We start from the raw sequence: 7,500 nt of genomic DNA on the forward strand, positions 1-7,500 counted from the left end.
AAGCGGTGTATTCAACGTGGTGTGGTCGTTGGCTCTGATGAGCTTGACTTATCGACTATTTGAAGATGATGTTCTCCTGCTTAGTTATGAAAGCAACGCTTTTCATAGTATAGTTATAATTATATATATACGAGTATATATATATATATATATATATATATATATATATATATATATATATATATATATATATATATATATATATATATATATATATATATATATATATATATATATATATACATAAACCATACTGGAAGAGCAAGGAGTTAGTGTTAATAAATATATTTGTTTTTTCTTCCAACTAGAAGAGGGGAAACTGGTTATGCTACCAAATGGAAGATAGTTTCTGAAAATTAGAATATGAATTCAGTTGAAACATTACTTGATACTGAATGAATCTTGCGCATGCCTACAAGAAAAGAGTCAGGGGAGAAGGTATATTATCTCGGCATGCCTTAGCGCGCCGGAAAATCTTGCAACCCCTCCACCTTTATATTGAGTTTTATTCACATTTGTGCTTGTGTATGTGAATTTAGTCATAAATGTGCAGTTGCAGGGTCAACACTGAAACAGAAAACCTATGCATATGACCCGATAATGTTAAATTAAGTGAGAAAAACAGGGAAAATAGTAATTTACTACACGCACGACCGCTCTGGCTCAATATATACCGCGCGACAAAAATTTTGAGGCACATTCGTGAGCTTCCTGTTAGACCGTTCGGACGTCGTACTAGCAGCTCTCATCACCATGACTGGCCGCGGCAAGGGAGGCAAGGGTCTTGGAAAGGGAGGCGCCAAGCGTCACCGTAAGGTTCTGCGTGATAACATCCAGGGAATCACCAAGCCTGCTATCCGTCGTCTAGCTCGCCGAGGTGGCGTCAAGCGCATCTCTGGTCTCATCTACGAGGAGACTCGTGGGGTGCTCAAGGTGTTCCTTGAGAACGTTATCAGGGATGCTGTCACCTATACCGAGCACGCCAAGCGTAAGACCGTTACTGCCATGGACGTTGTCTACGCCCTCAAGCGTCAGGGCCGTACCCTGTACGGATTTGGTGGTTAAATCGCTCCATTATTGAGATGGTGCCAGCTATTCAGCTTGCATTATCATCATTGAATAACATCATCTCCCGGACCTTTTTAAGGTCCACAAACATGAAAAGAAAGAAGGACCATAGACTACTATTATTACTACTACTTTCTCATAACCATGTTCACTATCACTATCTGAGCTAAGAAAAGAAACCATTATTAATTATAACCATCTTTCTCACTTCATCAGGTCTTCTCCAAGTATTATTATTATTATCATTATTATTATTATTATTATTATTATTATTATTATTATTATTATTATTATTATTATTATTATTATTATTATTATTATTATTATCATTGACTTATTTCAATGATCACGCCCCTCATCGTTCTCAGTTTCTCATAAAACAAAATATACATTGAGATGAAAAAGACGCTCAACATATCACAATAGGCAACACATCTAATCAACTCTCCACTGTGACACACAGCAGGTACATTAGTAGAAATATAGTATACATATTTATTCTCGGTCACTTGCGTGCCTGACTAAATAATAATAATAATAATAACAAATAACTAACTCGAAAATAAATACACTACTTGCTTATTATTGATATACCAGTATAGTCTACACAACTCTCTAGATGTTTGAACGTGTGGCTCCGAAGAGGAGCCGGATTGATGGTGATATTGGCTGAAGGGGAGGGAGGCCCTTTATTTACTTCTTCTCAGTCTTCTTGGGAAGGAGCACGGCCTGAATGTTGGGCAGCACGCCACCCTGTGCAATGGTGACTCCGGAGAGGAGCTTGTTAAGTTCCTCGTCGTTGCGGATGGCCAGCTGCAGGTGACGTGGGATGATGCGAGTCTTCTTGTTGTCACGGGCGGCATTGCCGGCAAGCTCAAGGACTTCAGCAGCCAGGTACTCCATAACTGCCGCAAGGTACACGGGGGCACCAGCACCCACGCGCTCGGCGTAGTTGCCTTTCCTTAGAAGGCGATGAATCCTGCCGACCGGGAACTGGAGTCCAGCACGACTGGAACGGGACTTTGACTTTCCCTTCACCTTTCCTCCCTTGCCGCGTCCAGACATGATAATGGATGTTGTGGTAGTAGTAGTAGTAGTAGTAGTTGTTGTTGTTGGTGATAAATGAGGAGCGCGAGTACTCTAACCTCGTCGGTAGCTCTGCGAGCAAGTAGTGAATTTTGGGAAAAACGGCTATATATACGCGAGATCAGATCGGCCCAGAGCGCGTCTGGACCAATCAGGACGCTCGCTGAGGTGGCGACTCCTGATCCTGAGTAGGCACGCTAATATATATACCACTTTTCAACTGAGAAAACGCACACTCGTTCTCACAGCAGTACGGCGACACTATGCCTCCCAAAGCATCAGGAAAGGCTGCCAAGAAAGCTGGCAAGGCACAGAAGGCCATTGCCAAGGGCGACAAGAAGAAGAAGCGCAGGAGGAAGGAGAGCTACTCCATCTACATCTACAAGGTGCTCAAGCAAGTCCACCCAGACACTGGCGTGTCCTCCAAGGCCATGTCAATCATGAACTCGTTCGTGAATGACATTTTCGAGCGCATCGCTGCCGAGGCATCCCGCCTGGCACACTATAACAAGCGCTCCACCATCACCAGCCGGGAAATCCAGACCGCTGTCCGTCTTCTTCTGCCTGGTGAACTGGCAAAACACGCTGTTTCTGAAGGCACCAAGGCTGTTACCAAGTATACCTCCTCAAAGTAAACAGGCGGCCAGTATACTGCTGCCAGTATAAAATAATACCCGGCTCCATTGGAGCCACACTTGAAAAGGAAAAAAGATACGATATAGACAAATGCATTATTATTATAATTATTGTTATTATTATTAATATTATTATTATTATTATTTTATTATTATTATTATTATTATTATTATTATTATTATTATTATTATTATTATCATTATTAATAATATTAATATTGTTGTTTTTATTATGATTATTATTATAATAATTATTGTATCATTATTATTATTATTATTATTATTATTATTATTATTATTATGCTTATTATTATCGTGATTATTATTCTGTGGAGATAAAGAAAAGATAAAAAAAAAATAGAGATAAAGAAAGATAAAAATTCTCCCAAGTGAAAGAGATATGGCCATGGAAGAGGGAATAATAATAATAATATAAAAAAAAAAAAAGGGGGGAAGGATATTGAGTTGAAAGTCGATACCTGATACTGAAAGATGGAAAATAAATATTTTCTTCCACAAAACCAAACAGATTGTCTATGAAAATTCTTTAATGAAAGAGATGTTTGGCCCTAAAAAGGGCCTAGATATTGCTGTTATGAAGATCATTCGTGGATGACTTCTTAGGCACGCTCGCCACGGATGCGACGAGCCAGTTGGATGTCCTTTGGCATGATAGTCACGCGCTTGGCATGGATGGCGCACAGGTTGGTATCCTCAAACAGACCCACGAGGTAAGCCTCGGAAGCTTCCTGGAGAGCCATGACAGCAGAGGACTGGAAGCGGAGGTCAGTCTTGAAATCCTGAGCAATTTCACGCACCAGGCGCTGGAAAGGCAGTTTCCTGATAAGCAGCTCAGTGCTCTTCTGATAACGGCGGATCTCACGGAGAGCAACGGTTCCAGGCCTGTAACGGTGGGGTTTCTTGACACCTCCAGTGGCTGGAGCAGACTTGCGAGCTGCCTTTGTAGCAAGCTGCTTGCGGGGCGCCTTGCCACCAGTGGACTTGCGAGCCGTTTGCTTGGTACGTGCCATAGTTGTGGTAACAACAACTCACAACGAACACTCAGCTGAGTCTGCCCGCGCTTCCCACAAAATCCCTTTATATATGAATCGGGTGGGCCCGACGACTCCAACCCTGCCTTGTGATTGGTCAGAAACGTCCAGTGAGGCTCATCGCCCACGCAGTCACCGCATGAAAGATGTGATCATTATTGTTAGTCTAATTCATTTTGTTCTTATTCTTATTCTTATTCTTATTCTTTCTTCCCTCATTCATAACAAATCTTGGAAAATATACAGCAGAACTGACATGTCATTTAAAATTCTAAGACAATTAGCAAGAAAGTTGTGATATTCTTATTTTTTTCATTCTTTTTATTCTATTTTTTTCTTATTCTTGTCATAATTAATATTGTTATCTTTATTATTTTCATTTTTTTTTATTATTCTTCCTTATCTTATTCTTATTTATCCTACTTTTAGAGAGATGAGGCTTGTGCGGTCACCCATCCAAGTTCTGCCCGGACCCCCTGCTTAACCTTGCTGATCCCGCCGTCAGCTGATTGGTCAAGAGCGGAGAACAAGGTGTTGGGAGGGCTTATTTCTCTTATTCTTATTCTTTCCTGTATTGTTGTTGCATTGTTGTGCTGAAAATGTTGGAAAATATGCACTAAAATTAACCCTTCATTCATAATTCTACGACAATTAGCAAGAGAGATATATTATTACTTTTTTCCCTTATTTTTGTTCTTTTTATTCTTAATCTTCTTTTTTTTATTATAGTTGTTATTGTTATTTTATTATTTTCGTTTTTCGTTCATTCTCCTCATTCTTATTGCTATTTTTTTCTATTCTCAGAGAGATGAGGCTTTTGTGGTCACCCATCCAAGTTCTTCCCGGACCCCCTGCTTAACTGCGCTGATCCCGCCGTTAGCTAATTGGCCAAGACCGGAGAACTAGGTGTTGGGAGGCCTTCTTTCTATTATTCTTATTCTTTCTTCCCCCATTCATATCGTTGTATTGGAAATGTTGGAAAATATACAAAAGAATTCACCCTTCTATGACAATTAGGAAGAAAGACATGGGATGCTTTCTTTCTTTTTTTTTATATTCCTTTATTGTAATTTTTCTTATTCTTGTTATAATAATTCTTACTGTTATCTTTATTACTTAAAATTTTCGTTCATTCTCCCTATTCTTATTCTTATTTTTTTTATTTATTTATTTTTTTTCAGACAGATGAGGCTTGTGTAGTCACCCATCCAAGTATTGCCCGAAACCCCTGCGTAATCTCGACGATTTCATTTGACAATACCTATTTACTTATTTATTTATTATTATATTTATTAAAAAAAAAAAAGAAGAAAAGAAGATGAAGAATAAGGTATGTAATCGAAATACTCTCTCTATACTGTAGCAATAGTTTAGCTGGATGTACTTGTATTGTGTCAAAAATACTTGCAATATCTGCAATTGTAACCTGCAGTGTCGGCATAATGCATAATTAAGCAATGAAAAGAAAAATTAATAAAAGAATAAATGAAAAAAAGAAAGAAAAAAAGATACAATTAACAATTAAATATATTAGCTACCCCTCTACGTTTCTTTATCACTGCAGAAAAATGGAAACATTTTAACGTAGACTTGTCAAAATTCAACTGAAATTAAGGGTTAAATAAGGATTGTCACCCCTTCCCCAGAGGATATTCATTGTCTTTTAATATATATATATATATATATATATATATATATATATATATATATATATATATATATATATATATATATATATATATATATATATATATATATATATATATATATATATATATATATATTCTTTTTATTTAAAGTCTTATTTAGAGAGAGAGAGAGAGAGAGAGAGAGGTAACGTCCTTGAGGATAGCAGCTCGTCTACGCTCCGCTCAGTGATCAGCGTTAGAATGTAATTCCTCATTTCTTTAAAAAAAAAAAAAAAAAAAAAAAAACAGAAACTTTATTTAGGGGGCTTGCTGGAAACAAACTACAATGGAGGAAAGAACAATATGTCTGCTATATGACCCACCCAGTTAAATTTTCAAGAAGCAAACGCAAGTTGGAAAATACGAGGAAGATAAATTTTCATTTATATACGTTTTATGGTAATTTCTGCCACGCCTTCCTCTATTCATCAAACGTCACTGACACTTATTCCCTTTATTTTTTACTTTACAGAATCTTTTGTAGGGCAAGACTCTAGAGGATATGTGCTTTCATAAATTCTATAATGCTTTGCTTATCATAGAGACATAAAAAAAAAAAATAATAATAATAAAAATAAATAAATTAATTAATTTAAAAAATCAAAATAAATAGATATATAAATTAATTAATCAATCAAATAAATTTCTATGCTTCACCTTTATAGCATTCGTATGAATGTCAAAACAAAACAAAAAATATAAATATAAATAATAATATGAAAAAAAAAAATTACTAAATATATGAAAAATAGCATTACTACTACTACTACTACTACTACTACTACTGCTACTACTACTACTATTTTTTTTTTTTTTTTTATGTAGGAAGGACACTGGCCAAGGGCAACAAAAATGTAATAAAAAAAATGCCCACTGAAATGCCAGTCCCATACAGGGGTCAAAGCAGTGGTCAAAAAATGATGAATAAGTGTCTTGAAACCTCCCTCTTGAAGGAATTCAAGTCATAGGAAGGTGGAAATACGGAAGCAGGCAGGGAGTTCCAGAGTTTACCAGAGAAAGGGATGAATGATTGAGAATACTAGTTAACTCTTGCGTTAGAGAAGTGGACAGAATAGAGGTGAGAGAAAGAAGAAAGTCTTGTGCAGCGAGGCCACGGAAGGAGGGGAGGCATGCAGTTAGCAAGATCAGAAGAGCAGTTAGCATGAAAATAGCGGTAGAAGACAGCTAGATATGCAACATTGCGGCGGTGAGAGAGAAGCTGAAGACAGTCAGTTAGAGGAGAGGAGTTGATGAGACGAAAAGCTTTTGATTCCACCCTGTCTAGAAAAGCAGTATGAGTGGAACCCCCCTCAGACATGTGAAGCATACTCCATACATGGACGGATAAGGCCCTTGTACAGAGTTAGCAGCTGGGGGGGTGAGAAAAACTGGCGGAGACGTCTCAGAACACCTAACTTCATAAAAGCTGTTTTAGCTAGAGATGAGATGTGAAGTTTCCAGTTCAGATTATAAGTAAAGGACAGACCGAGGATGTTCAATGTAGAAGAGGGGGACAGTTGAGTGTCATTGAAGAAGAGGGGATAGTTGTCTGGAAGGTTGTGTCGAGTTGATAGATGGAGGAATTGATTTTTTGAGGCATTGAACAATATCAAGTTTGTTCTGCCCCAATGAGAAATTTTAGAAAGATCAGAAGTCAGGCGTTCTGTGGCTTCCCTGCGTGATATGTTTACCTCCTGAAGGGTTGGACGTCTATGAAAAGACGTGGAAAAGTGCAGGGTGGTATCTTCAGCGTAGGAGTGGATAGGACAAGAAGTTTGGTTTAGAAGATCATTAATGAATAATAAGAAGAGAGTGGGTGACAGGACAGAACCCTGAGGAACACCACTGTTAATTGATTTAGGAGAAGAACAGTGACCGTCTACCACAGCAGCAATAGAACGGTCAAAAAGGAAACTTGAGATGAAGTAAACAGAGAGAAGGATAGAAACCGTAGGAGGGTAGTTTGGAAAT

At 37.8% G+C, this 7,500-nt stretch overlaps 1 non-coding gene across 1 annotated transcript in view; it reads right to left on the minus strand.

Annotated features, from left to right (window-relative positions):
- The window catches only part of LOC135108739 (5S ribosomal RNA), a 119-nt gene extending 86 nt beyond the window's left edge, over window positions 1-33 (minus strand). The window contains exon 1 of the ribosomal RNA XR_010272454.1: window positions 1-33. This exon is cut by the window's left edge and continues 86 nt beyond it. This is a non-coding gene — a ribosomal RNA (5S ribosomal RNA).
- Between the last annotated feature and the right edge of the window lie 7,467 nt (window positions 34-7,500).

This window comes from Scylla paramamosain, chromosome 17, assembly GCF_035594125.1.
Source record: "Scylla paramamosain isolate STU-SP2022 chromosome 17, ASM3559412v1, whole genome shotgun sequence".
Lineage (NCBI taxonomy): Eukaryota > Metazoa > Arthropoda > Malacostraca > Decapoda > Portunidae > Scylla > Scylla paramamosain.